The sequence below is a fragment of the Pongo pygmaeus genome, chromosome X (assembly GCF_028885625.2).
Source record: "Pongo pygmaeus isolate AG05252 chromosome X, NHGRI_mPonPyg2-v2.0_pri, whole genome shotgun sequence".
In the NCBI taxonomy this organism is placed as follows: Eukaryota; Metazoa; Chordata; class Mammalia; order Primates; family Hominidae; genus Pongo; species Pongo pygmaeus.
This window is the reverse complement of record NC_072396.2, coordinates 42,387,250-42,406,374: the sequence shown is the minus strand read 5'-3', so window position 1 is coordinate 42,406,374 and position 19,125 is coordinate 42,387,250. Positions and strand designations below refer to the sequence as shown.

General features: G+C 37.6%; 1 protein-coding gene across 8 annotated transcripts in view; it reads left to right on the top strand.

The window, feature by feature from the left end:
- Positions 1 to 19,125, top strand: part of CASK (calcium/calmodulin dependent serine protein kinase) — a 400,547-nt gene that overhangs the window by 135,714 nt on the left and 245,708 nt on the right. The gene's annotated exons all lie outside the window — the stretch shown is intronic.

The following is a 19,125-nucleotide window of genomic DNA, read 5'->3' as shown; positions in this document are numbered from 1 at the left end:
AAAAAACAGAAGATACGCTTGCTAAATATTCAAAAGATACCAAGGTCAGAGGGTATATTCATTACCTATTGCTTCATAACAAAATGCCCCAAAATGTAATGGCTTAAAACAACATACATTTATTATCTCAGTCTCTGTGGAATGTGTGTTCCAACTTAGCAGGGTCCTCTGGCTCTGGGTCTCTCACAAGGTGATAATAAAGCTGTTGGCCAGAGCTGAAGTCATTTTGAGACTCCACTACAATGTGGATCTGCTTCCAAGCTCACTCACATGATTGTTGGCAGTGTTGCCTTCCTCACAGGCTACTGGACTGAGAGCCACAATTCCTTAAGAGCTGTTGGCCCAAGCCTCCCTTGGTTCCTTGTCCGTTGGGCCTCTCCATAGAGCAGCTTCCAGCATGGCAGCTGACTTCATCAGAGCAAGCAAGAGGACAAGTGAGAGTATGAGCAAGACAGAAGTCACAGTCTCGTAACCTAATCTCCAAAATTACACACCATCACTTCTGCAGTTAGAAATGAGTCACTAGATCCAGCCTATACACAAGGGGGATGGGATTATACCAGGGCCTGAATATCAGGAGGTGAGGATCACTGGGAGGCATTTCACAAGTTGCCCCCTACAAAGGGCTAGCTAACATATTGGCTGTCTACATCAAAATTCAAAAATATTTTTACAAGTTTGTAGCAAAGGAGCTGAAACAAAGAAGGTGAAATTTAAGACCAGTTAATGTTAACTCCTTCATTCAAATATGAGTAAGTGCAAGATCAGTGTGAATTTAGTTGTGATTATGTGAAAAAAGATGTAAACATTTTAGTTATTGTTTGCAACAGCTTAAAAAGCCCTGAATGGATGGTTATCCTACATTAATTAGGAGTATATAGTATTCAGAACAAAGTCATACTCCCCCCGTTCACCCTGGACCATTCATAGTAAGCAGGACACTGGAATATCTGCAGAATAGGATAACCAGAATGGAAAGGAGCCTGAAAATTGTGTCATAGAGACACAGCCTTCAAAATCTTTTCTGGCAAACCTGCTAAAAGAATTTTGAGGCCAGGCATAGTGGCTCATGCCTATAATCCCAGCACCTTGAGAGGCCAAGGCAGGCGGATTGCTTGAGCTCAGAAGTTCAAGACCAGCCTGGGCAACGTGGCGAAACCCTGTCTCTACAAAAAATACAAAAACTAGGTGGGCGTGGTGGCACATGCCTGTAGTCTCGGTTACTTGGGAGGCTGAGTTTGGAGAATCACCTGAGCCTGGGAAGTCAAGGCTTTAGTGAGCCATGATTGCACCACTATACTCTAGCCTGGGCAACAGAACAAGACCCTGCCTCAAAAAAAAAAAAAAAAGAATTTTGAAAAACATATGTACCCCTTCACGTATTTTTTAGGTTGATATATAAAAACTTTTATTGTGAGAATTCTCAGTGTCTTGAATATTCTTTTAAATATGTTATGTTCGTTTGTTTTTTTTTTTTGAACAAAGTCTCACTCTGTCACCCAGGCTGGAGTGCAGTGGTACAATCTCGGCTCACTGCAACCTCCGCCTCCTGGGTTCAAGCAATTCTCCTGCCTCAGCCTCCCGAATAGCTGGGACTACAGGCACGCACCACCATGCCCAGCTAATTTTTGTATTATTTAGTAGAGATAGGTTTCACCAAGTTGGCCAGGCTGGTCTCGAACTCCAGACCTCGTGATCTGCCCGCCTCGGCCTCCCAAAGTGCTGGGATTACAGGCATGAGCCACCACGCCCAGCCTTAAATGTATTTTCTACACAACTGTAGAATTGCCTGTTTATCTCATTCACTGTATGGAAAATGTCTGCTATGTGACCTACATGGCAATGCTAGTCCTTATTGTCAAATCACTCAGCCAAATCAGACTCATTTTCTGTCAGGGAAAAAAAAAAAAATCTGACTTCATTTTTCAAACAAAATTAAAGTGTTAAATGGACATCCCTGTGACACTCATCTTAGTATTGATTTTGAATTCTTAAACAGCTTACCATGAATATATTGCCTGGATAAAGTAAGGTGGAACCTCCCTTTTTTTCTCAAACTGTCTTTGTTTTGCTTTCAAGGGTCTCTCCCTCCCTCAGGGGCTGTGCATTTCCCAGCCATCTCTTTGAAGTTAGGCTTTTTGGGTTGGAGGAGTAGTTTGCCTTTTGGATGGGTAACTGGAGATGTGGAGATGGGTGATTGTAGATGTGGAGATGTAAAAGAAAAACCAGCAGACCACAGACTTGTTTACAAACAGACAAAATTATGGAAAATGAAGATAGGGAAATTGATTGCCTTAAAAATATCCTAGTTCATGTGTCTCCTGGAAGGACTTTGGGTATTCCCAGAGATACCCAAATCCTGGGTTGAAGACCACTGGCCTGGAAGAGCAGTTGAAAGACTGGGAGGCTTTGGTTATCCACGAATGTATTCGTTTCATTATTCTGCTGGAAGAGTCCCCAAAGCAGAAGCCCATAGATAGAACATAATCAATGTCCACAGTTATTTGAAAAATTGTCATATTTAAGACTATATGCTTATTCAGTGTAGCATCAGAGGCTGTAACTAGAATCAACAAGTGGCAGACGTCACCTCTAACTAAAGAAGAACTTTTTGATGATTAAACTTACTCCATGAATGAAGCAGCCTGTCTCACAGACTATGTAGTTTCTCACTAGAAGCACTCAAGTTGAAGCTGGATCCTTCTAAGGGGCCTGAAGATAAGGTTTTAATTTTGGACTAGAGATGGCCTCTAACATCCCTTCTAATTTTAAGATATTATAATTCTTTTTTTTTTTTTTTTTTTTTTTGAGACAGAGTCTTGCTCTGTTGTCCAGGCTGGCGTGCAGCAGCACGATCTTGGCTCACTGCAACCTCCGTCTCCCAGGTTCAAGCGATTCTCCTCCCTCAGCCTCCCAGGCACACATCACCACGCCCGGCTAATTTTTGTATTTTTAGTAGAGACAGGGTTTCACCATGTTGGCCAGGCTGGTCTCACACCGCTGGCCTCAAGTGATCAACCCTCCTCAGCCTCCCAAAGTTCTGGAATTACAGGTGTGAGCCACCATGCCCAGCCTCCTAAAAAGCAAGTTTTACATACTATATAAAGTAATGATCACAGAAAGCAAATTTTAAAAATTCACCTAAATTTCACCATGTATGCTAATTGTATCAAAGGGGCCTTAGTGACAGTGTAGTAGAGAAAAGAGGATCTTTGGTTTCATAAAACCTGGGTTAGTATCCCAGCTCTGTCACTTTTACTAATTATGTGAGGTTGGCCAAGTCTTATAAGTTCCCTGAGCCTCAGTTTGCTTACCTTCAGAATCTTCCTAAGATTATGAGAACTAGATGAGAAACTGTACGTGACTTCCCTTTGTAAGTGGTGAAGTGCTTTTAACTATAAAGTATTATTTCCAGTGGCTTTAACAGGATAGTTTTAGTCCCTCATTCTTGAAGTAGTCTGTATGGGATTTTATGTAACTAATTTTGTATGTTGTGATGGAAATAATTCATGGTTGGCTGTATATCGAGATGAGACCGGGTTAAATTGGATATTTTCCAGTGACCTGATCCCAGTGTTAACCCAAATCACTAGAACATGGCCTTATATTTTCTTTTCTTTTGTTTTTTTTTTTTGTTTGTTTGTTTGTTTGTTTTACAGTGTGATTGTGGAAAATTTCAAATGAAAAGAGAGAGTGGTATAATAAACCCCAGCATACTGGTCACCAAGCTTCAATAGTTATCAAAACATTTTGCCATTCCTATTCTGTTCTTCCTGATGTCTTTTTCTCCCCTGGAGATTTCTAAAGCACTATAATTTCACCTATAAATACTCTCGTTTGTATTTCTAACAGATAAGGATTTTTTAAATGATCATATTATTATTATACCTAACAAAATCAACAATAATTCCTTAATATCATGTCATGATCAGCTGATACTCAGTTTTCCCTGATTGAACATGAATTTTAACTGACAGATTTCTGAATTTAGAATTGTTTTATTAGCTCTAGGGACCTGGAAGTAGATTATAAATTCAGTTAAAATAACAGTTATTTCTCAAAAGGGCCAGAAACAAACTAGAAATAGAAAATTGTTCTTTTGTATCATTGTTTTGTAAATTCACCTCAACAATTGGCCTTGCCCAGTTTTTTGCATCCTCCTTATCTCCTGGGTTTCAAACAAACCAAAAATATCGATTACTCTAACATTTAAAGTCATGTGGATCAAAAAACAAAGCCAATGCACTTGTGTATACTTCCACCTACTGGCTAGGTGAGAGATTGCTTCTATAGCTGCTATGTAGACCAAGCTACTCCAGAATTGCCCTCATGTTTCTGGCAATAGATGTAATTACCCCTGGTATTTAGGGGCTCATTGCTCAGGTTATGGGTTATCTAGATCCTTTTTACAGTTTTTGTGACGTGACACCCATACAGTGTAGACAATGAAAGGCAAAAAATAAAATAAAATTAGATCAATTTTGTTGTTTGTTGGCTACTTAGAAACAGCATTATCATTTTGGTGGAGAAAAGGCTAGACAAAACAACGTATTTGGATTATCAGTGAGTTTCTTAATATGGTGTCCGCATCTGTCTTTGCCACAGACTATGTATAACCAACACTCCTTTTTTTCTTCCTAAACTGAAGTCATGAAATTATATGGCCCGAGAATGTTGTTTATCATGTTAGAAAATCCTTAGAACTAGCTGATGGCTGGGCTCAGTGGCTTACGCCTATAATCCCAGCAGTTTGGGAGGCCAAGGCAGGAGGATCACTTGAGGAGGCCGAGGCAGGAGGATCACCCAGGGGTTTGAGACCAGCCTGGGCAATATAATGAGACCTCATCTCTACGAAAAAATTTTAAAAATTAGCCAAGCATGGTGGCACACACCTGTAGTCCCAGCTACTTGGGAGACTGAGGTGGGAGAATTACTTGAGCCACAGAGGCAGAAATTGCAGTGAACCAAGATCATGCCACTGTACTCCAGTGTGGGCAACAAAGTGAGACCCTGTCTCAAAAATAATAAGCCGAACTTGGTGGCTTACACCTGTAATCCCAGCAGTTTGGGAGGCTGAGGTAGGCGGATCACTTGAGGTCAGGAGTTTGAGACCAGCCTGACCAACATGGCAAAACCCCGTCTCTACTAAAAATACAAAAATTAGCCGGGTGTGGTGGCACACACCTGTAATTCCAGCTACTCTGGAGGCTGAGGCAGGAGAATCACTTGAACCCAGAAGGCAGAGGTTGCAGTGAGCCAAGATAGCGCCACTGCACTCCAGCCAGGGTTACAGAGCAAGACTCTGTCTCTAAAAATAAAATAATAATAATAATAATAATAATAATAATAGTTGATATCTACTTAATCACAAATGGTTTATAAGTTTAAAGCATGCTTAAAAACAGAGACTCACAAAACCAGAATTTTAGATATGGAAAAGATTAGATTAGTAAATTTCAAATTTTAGGTTAGAAAATCCGGTATAAAACTTGTTAAACAAGCAGGTACCCAGGTCCCACCTCTAGACATTCACTTTTGCAGATGTGAGTTCTGACAGGGCAGGTCAAGAGATGATTGACCTTTAAAATAGGGGTAATACAACGTAAAGGCTATATCGTCATTGCCCCAACACACACAGTAGTTTTGTAGACATCTGCATATATTTGCACATCCATTACTTTGGGATTACACTTAAATTTGAACCTGTCTGTAGCAATTTGCTGAAACATATTTTAAATACAGGTTCAGTTTTGAAGACAGGCTGAGTTGGGTTATCCCCACAAGTTAAATATTTATTTCTAAGTGACACATTTGGGCTTGTCTTTAGTAGTGTCTGGTACTTGAGTTAAGCTGTAAATCCTAAATTGGCTGGCCAAGGAATTATAATTACCTTATTACAGAGCGATTACATATACCACGGGGAGACTTTTACAATAATTAAATATGGATTTAAAACACATCCGACATGATGTGTATCTTTTAAAATAATTTTTTTTGTATCTTTTAAATTTTTTATCTTTAATATTTTTATCTTTTATATCTTTAATTTTTTATATCTTTTAAAATAATATTAGCAGTCTGTGTTTTTGTAGCTCACAAAGGCGATAAACTGAAAGCTCTTTTTTTATTTTTATTTTTTGGTCTAGTATTTATGCCTGGGGAAGGGAGTGTTTGTGAAATTTATTTATACTGATAGAGTGGAACTGATTACTACTTACCAGCAAACTTGCTGCTTAAGGGAAAATATGTTTGTCTCATACCAAGCAATAAATATCTGTACTGTAGCATTTTAATCTATTTGAAGATTTGCTCATATTTTCATAGCTAGTCTTATATAATCTATTTTGATTTTTTCTTTTTATGTGTGATGATATAAATCGCTATTTGTTCTTTCAGCAAAGTAAACATGTCTTTTGACTCTCAGTATCAAAATGTTTAGTTGATTTTAGTTTTGCAAACTGTGTGTCAGGGATCCCCAAGACCACCCCCAGGCTTGATGATTCACTAAGAAAACTCAAAAGACTCAGCATATAGTCATATTCACAGCTATGATTTATTATAGCTAAAGGATATAAAGAGAAATCAGCAAAAGGAAAAGATACGTTAGCTGAAGTCCAGGGGAAACCAGGCACAAGCTTTCAAGGGTCTCTCGAGCAATGAGTTGTGACAACACATGTGAAATGGTGCAACCAGGGAAGCTTATTAGAGACTCTGCCCTGGGTTTTTACTGGGGGCGGGTCACATAGGCATCTTCCACTTGGCACTTAACCAAATTCCAGACTCCCAGAAAGAAAGCAGGTGTTCAGCATAACACATATTGTTAGCACAAACAGTTTAGACACAGTGAGTCAGTCTTTTCAGTTAGGAATGTAGAGGACCCTCCTGAAATCCAGGTTCCCAGATAAACCTCTCAAGGGCCAACCTTAGTAGGCCTTTCAAGCCTTTTACAAGATAGTAGTTTAGGCCTGCTATATTAACTCTTCTGCACAAACTAAAATAGAGATAAATAGAAGAAGGGTTTTAAAAGAGTTGATATAAACTCCTGGATCTGCAAACAAAATATAATTGACTGTAAAGATAATGACAGGGTTTGGAGTTTGGGTTTTTTTTTTTTCTTTTTAACTGTAAATACAGTATCATTTTTATATCTGTTAAAAAAATTTAGGTGGTCAGATTTTTGTATAAAACAAATCCTGGATTGGGATGTTACAGTATAGAACAGATTTTAAGCTTTGAATGCTATATGAGAAAATAAACTGTATTCAGATGCTACTGTCTTAGAAATACATTTGAAATTGTCACTCCGATAACTTTTCGTCTATGACAATCTTCAAGCCACTAAAATAATTTTGAATAAATTTGTGTACATATAAAATATGAAGAAAATTCCGTTAATTTTCTGTTATTTAAAAGAAGTATAGTTTGTTCATTTAAAAATAAAAGTTATTGGCCAGGCACGGTGGTTCACACCTGTAATCCCAGCACTTTGGGAGGCCAAGGCGGCGGATCACTTGAGGTCAGAAGTTTGAGACTAGCCTGGCCAACATGGTGAAACCCCGTCACTACTAAAAATACAAAAATTAGCCAGGCGTGGTGGCAGGCGCCTGTAATCCTAGCTACTCGGGAGGCTGAGGCAGGAGAATCACTTGAACCTGGGAGGCAGAGGTTGCAGTGAGCCGAGATCGCACCACTGCACTCCAGCCTGGGCGATAGAGCGAGACTCGGTCTCGAAAAAAATAAATAAATTCTTAGTGTACAACCTTTGCCATATACATAACTTGTAAAAATTTAGAAATTACAGAAAATTTTGGCAAAAAATAATGTCTTAATTTTGTTATAAAAATTGTAACAGAAATAAATGTCATTCACAAACATTTTGGACCATTTTCTTCTATTGGAAGCATTTTGCTATACCATTAAATATTTTTTGGATACAATATTTTAATGACTTCATTAAGACATCTAAATGTGTGCATGTGCCATGTTTAATAATTTCCCTATAGTTCAACATTAACATTGTTTTTCCCTATTAGAAATAATTTATAATTAATATCTTGTACATAATTACTTGTTCACGTCCCTTGATTGCTTTGTTTCCCCAGAATACATTTCTGAAAGTAGAATAACTGGGTAAAAGAGTATATGAATACATACAAATACATACATCATACTTAGATTTAACCTTTTTCTCAATACAATGCATCACATTTAGAAAAATGCATTCACATAAATATACAACTGAAAGAATTATTGTAGAAGTGAACAACCATGTAACTACAACCCAAGTCAAGAAATTTTAAAACTGCCAGTACCTCAACAGCCCCTGAATTCCCCTTTCTCATGATAATCCCCTTCTTCTCTCAGAAATAACTAATCTGGACTTCACTTACTAATCTGGACTTCACTTCTGTGCTTTTATATCCCTAGCATCAAAATAGGAATTCTCAGAATTCTCAAATAATAAAGTTCAGTGTCATCTGCTAAAATCTTTTTTTTTTTTTTTTTTTTTTTTTGAGACGATGTCTCGCTGTGTCACCCAGGCTGGAGTGCAATGCTATATCAGCTCACTGCAACCTCCGCCCCCTGGGTTCAAGCAATTCTCATGCCTCAGCCTCCCGAGTAGCTGGGACTACAGGCATGCACCACCACGCCCGGCTGATTTTTGTATTTTTAGTAGAGACAGGGTTTCCCCATGTTGCCTAGGCTGGTCTCAAACTCCTGACGTCAAGTGATCCGCCCGCCTCGGCCTCCCAAAGTGCTGGGATTACAGGCATGAGCCACCACGCCTGTCCTAAAATCTTTATTTGAATGGAATCCTACAGTATATACTCTATTTTTGGTCTCTGAGATTCATCTGGTTGCTTTGTGCAGCTGTTCCGTTATTTTATTGCTATGTAGTATTGCAGTGAACAAACTCGCACTATTTATTCATTTTAATGTTAATGAGTATTTGGGTGATTCCCAGATTTGACTATTTTGTAGAGCAGATCCTTCCACGTTGTTCTTCAGCCATATTTTAAGGGATGTACTTGTCTGCATTTCTCATATACATTTTAGAATGAGGTTGTCAATTTCCACCAAAACAAAAAACTATTGAGATTTTTGTCTTGAATTACTATATCAAATCTTGATAGCAATTTGAGAATAATTGACATGTTTACAGTGTTGAATCATCCAATTCATGAACATAGTGTCTATCTTCCTATTTATTTGGCTCTTTGACTTCTTGCAATAAAGTTTTATATGTTCCTCTTTAGAGGTTGTGTGCATCTGTATTAGATTTATGTATTGTCAGATTTATTCTTAGGTATTTTGTTTTTAGGGTAAGTCAGTTTGTCTCATTCTCCCTTCTCTTTCCCTTTCCTTGTACTAACTTTGTGTTCCTATTCATCAGGCTTCATTAATTCCAACAATTAATCTGTAGAATCATTTGGATTTTCTCCATACATAATCATATCATCTGTGTATAAGGAGGATTTGATTTGCCCTTTCCAATGTTTTTACATCTTTTCTTGCCTTTATTACAACGGATAAAACATTCAGGGCAATGGTGATGGCAGTTATCTTTGCTTATTTCTGATCTTAGAGTTTGCTAAGCATGAATGGATTATGAATTTTATCAAATGCCTTTTTTCTGCATATGCAGTCATGCATCCTATAATGATATTTCAGTCAACAACAGACTGCATATACATGGGTGCTCTCATAAGAGTATAATGGAGCTGAAAAATTCCTATCGACCAGTGGTATCATAGCTGTCATAACATCATAGCTGAACGCATCACTCACATGTTTGTGGTGATGCTGCTATAAACAAGCCTGTGCTAGCAGTCGTATAAAAGTATAACACGTGCAATTATATACAGCACACAATACTTGATAATGATAATAAATAACTATGTTACTGGTTTATGTATTTACTATACTTTTATTGTTAGTTTAGAGTATGCTGCTACTTTTTTTTTTTTTTTTTTAAGTTAACTATAAAACATCCTCAGGCAGGTCCTTCAGGAGGTATTCCAGAAGAAGGCATTGTCATTATAAGAGATGACAGCTTCATATGTGTTATTGTCCCTGAAGACCTTCCAGTGGGACAAGATGTGGAGGTGGAAGACAGTGATATTGATTATCTTGACCCTGTGTAGGCCTAGGCTAATGTGTGTGCTTTTGTTTTTTAACAAAAAAGTATAAAAAGTAAAAAAATAAAAATAAAAAATTTCAAAAACAGAAAAAGCTTATAGAATAAGGATATAAAGAAAGAAAATATTTTTGTACAGCTATACAGTATGTTTTAAGCTAAGTGTTATTACAGGAGTCGAAAAGGTTTTAAAATTTTTTAAGTTTATTATATAAAAAATTTATAGTAAGCTAAGATTTATTATTGAAGAAAGAAAAATACTTTTATATAAATTTAGTGTGGCCTAAGTGTACAGTGTCTAGAAAGTCTACAATAGTAGAAAGTAATGTCCTAGGTCTTCTCATTCACTCATCACTTACTGACTCACCCAGAGCAAGTTCCATGAATGCAAGTTCCATTCATGGTAAGTGCCCTATACCAGTGTACCATTTTTTATCTTTTATGCTATATTTTGATTGTACCCTTTCTATGTTTAGATATGTTTAGATACCCAAATATGTATTACAGTTGCCTACAGCATTCAGTACAGTCACATGCTATGTAGGTTTGTAGCCTAGGAACCATAGGCTACACCATGTAGCCTAGGAACCATAGGCTACACCATGTAGCCTAGGTATGTAGTAGGATATCCCATCTAGGTTTGTGTAAGTACTCTATGATGGTTGTACAGGAACGAAATCCCCTAACTATGCATTTATCAGACTATATCCCCATCGTTAGCAACACATGACTGTATTGAAATAATTATATAATACCATCCTTCAATCTATTGCTGTAGTGAATTGCATTGATTCTTGGGTTAACCAAACCTGGTCATGATTTATGATCTTCATAATCCTTTTTACATATTGTTGGGTTTGGTTTAGGCTTTCTATGTCTCTCTTTTTTAATTTATCTCTACTTTTTTTTTTTTTTTGAGACAGGGTCTCATTCTGTCATCCAGGCCATAGGGCAGTGGCACCATCACAGCTCACTGCAGCCTCGACCTCCTGGGCTCAGTTATTCCTCCTACCTCAGCCCCTTTCTGAGTAGCTGGAACCACAGGCGCACCACCATGCCTGGCTAATTTTGTAGAGATGAGGTTTTGCCATGTTGCCCAGGCTGGTCTCAGACTCCTGGGCTCAGGTGATCTGTCCGCCCAGCCTCCCAAAGTGCTGGGATTATAGGTATGAACCACTGTGGCTTCCTGGTTTTCATACCTAGGTTACACTTGCCTCATAAAATGAATTGGGGAGTGTTCTCTGGGTTTTTTTGTTGTTACTATTGTTCTATTGATTGATTGATTGACTGAGATGGAGCTTTGCTCTTGTCGCCCAGGCTGGAGTGCAGTGGCGCAATATCAGCTCACTGCAACCTCCACCTCCTGGGTTCAAGCAATTCTCCTGCCTCAGCCTCCCAAGTAGCTGGAACTACAGGCGTGCACCACCACACCTGGCTAATTTTTTGTATTTTTAGTAGAGACAGGGTTTCACCATGTTAACCGGGCTGTTCTCAAACTCGTTACCTCAGGTGATCCGCCCGCCTCGGCCTCCCAAAGTGCTGGGACTACAGTTGTGAACCACCACACCTGGCCTCTATTGTTCTCTTTATGTGATTTGTAGAACTCACCTCTAAATCCATCCAGGCCAGAGTTTTCAATCTTAGTTCAATTCCTTAAATATTTATAGGAATATTCAGGGTTTTTATTCATTACTGTGTCACTTTTAGTAAACTGTATTTTGCTAAGAATGAGTGCATTTTATCTAAATTTTAAACAGTTTTGGCATAAAGTTCATAATATCACTGCAGGTTCTGTAGTCATGTCTTCTTTTTCATTCTTAATACTGGTAATTTGTGCCTTCTCTTTTTCGTTCTCAGCCTTGCCAGACATTTACCAGTTTTATTATTCTTTTCAGTGACAACTTGTAGCTTTGTAATTCTTTTTTTTTTTTTTTTTTTTTGAGACAGAGTCTCACTCTTGCCCAGGCTGGAGTGGCGTGATCTCGGCCCACTGCAACCTCCACCTCCCAGGTTCAAGTGATTCTCCCACCTTAGCCTCCCGAGTAGCTGGGATTACAGGTGCCTGCCACCATGCCAGGCTCATTTTTGCATTTTTAGTAGAGACGGGGTTTCACCATGTTGGCCAGACTGGTCTCAAATTCCTGACCTCAAGTGATCCGCCTGCCTTGGCCTCTCAAAGTGCTGGGAATTACAGGCATGAGCTACCGTGCCCGGCCTGTAATTTCTTTTTATTGTGTGTTGTTTTCTATTTTAGTAATTTCTACTTGCTGTTATTTCCATCCTTTTATTTTGGGTTTAATTTTCTGGGAGCTTTTTCCTTTTAGTTTCAACCTTTTTGTATCCTTGAGTTTTATTTGTGTCTCTTGTTAAAGGCATATAGTTGTGTTTTATTCCAGCCTCTCAATCTTTGTCTTTTACTTGGATCATTTAGTCCATTTACATTTAATTATATTTTAGTATATTTTGAGTTTTATCTATGGTCTTATGTGTTCTCTATTTGCACCACCTATTCCATGTTTTTTTTCTCTCTTGATTTATTTGAATCAAATGAATATTTTTATCATTCTATTTTCCCTCTGTTAATTTTGAAGTTTAAGCACTCTTTTCTGTTATCTTAGTGTATATCCCAGAAATTACAGTATGCTTCCTAACACATCAAATTCTGACATTGATACCATTATTGTCCTCCTGAACAGTGCAAGTACTGTAGAACATGTTAATTTTATATAATTCTTTCCTTGACTTTTAGGCTATGTTTTTCATGTATTTAAATTATATTGGTGTGTATAAAAACATAAATCCCATGTATTTATATCATCTCCTATTTCTTATATTATTTGTATTGATTTGGATTTACCCACACACTTATCCTTTGTTTGTTCTTTATTCTTTCAGCATCTCTAAGGTTCTATCTGGGTTCATTTTCCTTGTGTCAGTCTGCTGGATGCAAACTTTCCATTTTTCTTAGTTTCAGAATTATTTCTTATATCCCCTTCAGTCATGAAGGATATTCACTGGGTAGAGAATTCTAGATTGGTATTTTCTTTCCATTAGATATCATTCCACTATGTTCTGGCATCCATTGATGTGGAGAATTCAGCTAGCAGGGGCTGTAACTTCTCTGAAGGTAATGTCATTATTTCTCAGGTTATTAAAAATTATTTCATCATCTTTTGTTTTCTGTAGTTTGTGATGTGTCTTAAGAGTGTGCGTATGTGTGTTTGAACCTTGCCTTAGGTTCTTTGTTTTTTCAATCAGTGTATTGATATTATTCATGGTTTTAGAAAATTCTCAGCCATTATTTCTTCAAGTGTTGCTTCTGCCCCTTTATCTCTTTTGTCACCTTTGTGACCAAATTAAATATTGGTAGAGGTATACCTTGTGGTATTTTCTATGTCTCCTACCTTCTTTTCTGTATTTTGCATGTTTTTTTTTCTCCATGCTTTGGTCTTTTTGTTTCTTCTGTCCTCTCTTACTGGTCTCTTTCTCTTCAGTACTGTTTAATCTGATGTTAATCTATTCACTAATTTTTAAATGTTAATTATGTTTTTCAGTTTTATATTTCTATTTCCTTTTTAAAATCTACTGTATTATTTTTTGGCCGGGCACAGTGGCTCACGCCTGTAATCCCAGCACTTTGGGAGGCCAAGGCAGGCAGATCACCTGAGGTCAGGAGTTCGAGACCAGCCTGGCCGACATGGTGAAATCTTGTCTCTACTAAAAATACAAAAAAATTAGCTGGATGTGGTGGTGGGCACCTGTAATCCCAGCTACTCGGGAGGCTGAGGGCAGGAGAATCGCTTGAACCCGGGAGGTGGAGTGAGCCAATCAGCCTGGGCAACAAGAACAAAACTCCATCTCAAAAAATAGATAGATAGATACGTAGCCAGCCAGCCAGCCAGCCAGCCAGCCTGGGCAACAAGAGCAAAACTCTGTCTCAAAAAACAGATGGATAGATAGATAGATGGAGAGATAGATAGATAGATTGATTGATTGTATTATTTTTTGCTTTTATTCTCTTGCAAAAAAAAAAAACAAGCTCAGCTTTTATGTTCTAGGGCGTAGTAAGCTTCATTGTTTGATAATCTGTGCTGGATAATCTCAGTATATGAAGTCCCTGTGGGTTTGCTTTTATTGTCTGTTATTTTTGCTGGTTATTGGTCGAGATCTCTTATCCCTTCATGTACCTTATTCATTTTGATCTTGTGCTAGAAATTATGTTGAAAATTGTTGGCCTAAGATGATGCTTTCTTTCTCCAAAGAGGAATTTTTTGTTATTGTTGTTGTTGTTGTTGTTGAGACAGGGTCTTACTCTGTTGCCCAGGCTGAAATGCTGTGGCTCAATCACAGCTCACCGCAGCTTCTACCTCCCGGGCTCAAGTGATCTTCCTGCCTCAGCCTCCTGAGTAGCTGGGACGACAGGCACACGCCACCACAGCCACTTAATTTTTTTTATTTTTAGTACAGACATAGTCTCACTGTGTTTCCCAGGCTGGTCTCGAACTCCTGGGCTCAAGGAATCATCCTGCCTCCTCAAAGTGCTGGGATTACAGGCATGAGCCACTGTGCCTGGCCCAAAGAGGATTTTTATTTGCTTCTTCTACTGCGAACCTTCAGGCACCTAGCTGTTTAAGACTTTCTTACTCAAGATTTAAGGCTTAGATTTTCAGTGCCACCTAGATATAAAGCCAGGTTGCAAGTCTGTGAAGGGGCTGATTGCTTCCAGTTCACCCCTAGCTCTTTAGGGCATCAGCTCGGTGCTGGAGAGTAGAGTTTATCAGATTCTCTTGAATTCTCACTCATTTTCCCTTTTGAGCCCAGGAATTAGAGACCAGCCTGGGAAATATAGTGAGACCTCATCTCTAAAAAAGTTTAAAAATTAGCCAAGCATGCTGGTATGCGCCTATAGTCCCAGCTACTCAGGAGACTGAGGCGGGAGGATCACTTGGGCACAGGAGGTGGAGGCTACAATGAGCCAAGATCACACTACTGTACTCCAGCCTGGGCAACAGAGTGAGACTCTGTCTCAAAAAAAAAAAAAAAAAAGAAAAAGAAAAAGAAAAGAAAAAAGTACTTTTTTTTTTTTTACTTATTTAGTTGTCTTCAATGGGAGACATCATCTAGTCTACCATTACAAGAAGCAGAACTCTAGCAATGTATTTAAAACTCTTTTAACGTAGTTTTCATATTACTCTCCATAAAGATTTACCAATTTATATTCACACATGGTAAATAAATGTATCTATGTTTACATTTTGATAGGTCAAAAGGATGTTTTGGTTTAATTTGCATTTATTTTGTCATTAGTGTGGTCAAATATTTTAAAAGTAAGTTTACCCATTTGTTTTGCATCTAGTCACTTTCATTAGTTGTTTAGTTTTCCTTAGTTGTTTTAGTTGTAAGAATTCTTTTTTGTTTGTTTGTTTTTGTTTTTTGTTTTTAATAGAGATGGGCTCTCCCTTGTTTGCCTAGGCTGGTTCTGAACTCCTGGGCTCAAGCAGTCCTCCCACCTTGGCCTCCCAAAGTGCAGGGATTACAGGCATGAGCCACCACACCTGGCGAAGAATTCTTTATTTGCTAAGGATATTTACCTTTTTCATGTATTTGTAAATATTTTCCCCAAATCTGCCTGTTTTATTTTGCTTGTTGATTTTTTTTAACATGCAGAACATTAAAATTCTGTCAGAAAATTACAGATAAGCAATAGGGAAGGCTAGAATGAACTCTTAGCTACTAGATTAGAGTTGAAGACAGCAGTATAATCTCATATTGAATTTATTATATGTACACACACATGCACACATACACATATACATGTACAGATATATACAGAAAGCATAAATTATATGTGCATACATGAGTTAATACACATACATTCCTAGCTCTGTCCACTTAGAGAGCCTAAAGCATACCCATACCTAGATTTTTGTTTCTGAATGTCCTCCTCTAATTTAAGCAGCCAGGGATCCTCAGAGAAATGATTATAAATTCTAGGGCTGGAACAGAGAAAATATAAGATAAACATGAAGCATCTTAGAGTGCCTGAAGGTAAGTAAGTATTCAAAAAGATGGGGGCATATCAGAGAGACATAGGAACCAACCTGAAAGCACCTCCAGTGGCCAAAACTGGAACAATTTGAGCAAAAAATAACATAGTATTAGATTATAATCCAAAGTATAAAATAAATACATATGAATGCATAGTGATATAAAGAAATAATTAGATAAACAATTGAGAGAGAAAAAAAGAATTCCAAGTGTTAGGTATAGATAATTTCCCTCCACCCTTGAGTGTGGGTTGGACTTGGTAACTCACTTTCAAAGAACAAAGTATGGAAAGGGAAATAGTAATTTTACAGTAGAGAGAACTAACAGATTATCTTCACCAAGTGATCAAATTAGCGTTACCAGTGATCATTCCTGTGTATATCATCTGCTCCTTGATATGATGTGATGAGAAGGGCATTTTACCTCTGATATTCTTCCCAAGAAACCCATAACCCTGACCTAGGCAGGAGGGAGACGTCAGACAAACCCAAATTGAGGAACATTCTATAAAATACTTGGCCAGCATGCTTTAAAACTATCAAGGTCATGAAAAACAAGTAAAGACTAAGAAACTGTCACCAACCAGAGGAGACTAAGGAATCTTGACGACTAAATGCAACGTGGAATCCTAAATGGCAAGGGAAAAAGTATATAGTTGACAAACTGATGAAGTCCAGGTAAAGTCTGGAGTTTAGTTAATAGTAATGTACCAGAGTTACTCTTAGCTTTCACAAGTGTACTATAGTTACCTAAGATGATAACACTAGAAGAAGTTAATTTAGTGGTATACAGGAACTCTCTGTACAATCATTCCTCAGTATATATGCAGGGGATTGGTTCCTGGAACCTCACGTGTACTAAAATCCACGCATCTCAAGCTCTGCAGTCAGCCCTGTGGAACCCATATATAGGAAGTTAGCCTTCCATATAGGCAGGTTTCGCATTTAGCAAATACTGTATTTTTTGTCTGCATTTGGGTGAAAACATTCTGCATATAAGTGGACCCACACAGTTCAGACCTGTGTTGTTAAAGGATCAACTGTACTATCTTTTCAACTTTTACGTAAATCTAAAATTATTCAAAAATAAAAAGTTTTCTTTACTCTAAACAAACAAGAACCCATGAGTTTACACCACTATTTCCAGTTTAAAGTAGCAATTACAGATTTTTATTTACAAGACAGTTATTAAATTATAAGGAATTATTATAAGTAATTTTGGTATTATAGTTATATAACAAAAAAGAGTTCTTACCCTTTGGAGATAAGTACTGAAATATTTATGCATAATGCTCTTGTTTTTGTTTTTTTGAAACAGGGTCTCACTCTGTTGCCCCAGCTGGAATGCAGTAGCCCAATCTCGGCTCACTGCAACCTCCACCTCCCAGGTTCAAGCAATCCTCCTGCCTCAGCCCCCCAAGTAGCTGGGACTACAGGTGCGCGTCACCATGCCCGGCTAATTTTTGTATTTTTTATAGAGACAGCATTTCGCCATTTTGGCCAGGCTGGTCTCGAACTCCTGAGCTCAAGTGATCCACCTGCCTCTGCCTCCCAAAGTGCTAGGATTACAGGCGTGAGCCAGTGCGCCCAGTCATTTATGCATAATGTTTTATTGATGTCCGGGATTTGCCTCAAAATCAAGCAGTGGGTAGGCAGTGGGTACTGTGTTGGAATACAGGTGAAACAAGATTGGCCAATGTGTTGTTAGTTGTTAGAGCAATGTAATGAATGTATGAAACTCTGTATTTTCTACTTTTGAAATTTTCCATAACATAAAGTTTTTTTAAGTGAGAAAGAAATTACAGAGTTTTTAACTTTTTAAGTTTTATATTTGTATATCTTATCTCCGAAAATCTGGGTTCCTTGCCACATTAATATACTTATTTGCTTTATCCTACTAGTTTAAATATGCAATAAAAATAAGACTATTGAATGCAGATTAGGATTTCTTTGCACTTCTTTTCATCCGAAGGGTATATCCCACAGGAATGCACAATCAAAACCCTGGGTTTTAAAGAAATTTTAAATAACTCTTCTCATTGTGGTTTTGCCACAAGCTTGATATACATAGATTTAAGTTTGTTTGTTTGTTTCAGTTTGTGTTTTTATTTACATAGTTTTTATTACAATTTTAGATTCACATACAGCTATAAGAAATATAGATCCTTGTAGATTTTGCCCAATTCTTCCCAAAATTAACATTCTGCAAAACTACTGTGTCACAGCCAGGATATTGACATTGATACAATCCACTGATCTTATTCAGATATCTGCATCAGTTTGTTTTAATTTTTTAAATTGTCTTTTTTTCTCCTTGCTTTAATTTTGTTTTTAGATTATGAAAAACATGTATATGATTACACAAAGTCAAACCTGTGAATAGGGTTCATTCAGAAAGGTCTAGTTTGCATCCCTGTCCCCATTCACTTTCTTGCCCTAAAGAAAACTATTTTTAAAAATTAGTTATTTTACTTTTCCATTATTTTTATTTGAAAATACAAGAAGATATGTATATGATTTTGTGCCATCCCCCTTCTTACACACTTCCATATATTCTCATCTAAACCTTGATTTTTAAAAAATTTTAGTATGAAAACACTGGGGATCATTCCATGGCAGTAAGTAGACATCTTCTTCATCCCTGTTTATGCCTGCTGAATACTCCATTATGGCATAGAATTGTTTATTAAACCATTCCCCTAATGATGGACTTTGGGATTATTTTCAGCCTTCTTTTACTACATGAATAACCTTGTGCATACATTATTTCATACTGTTGCTAATGTCAAATTCCTTCCTCAAATGTTGTGTCATTTTGCATCGCCACCAGCACTGTGTGAGGGTTGTAGGCTTCAATTTTAAATTGTGATTTAAAGGACTAAACTAATCTCTGTCATATAAATTAGTATATGTCTTACTTCATTAAAAAACTGTACTCAT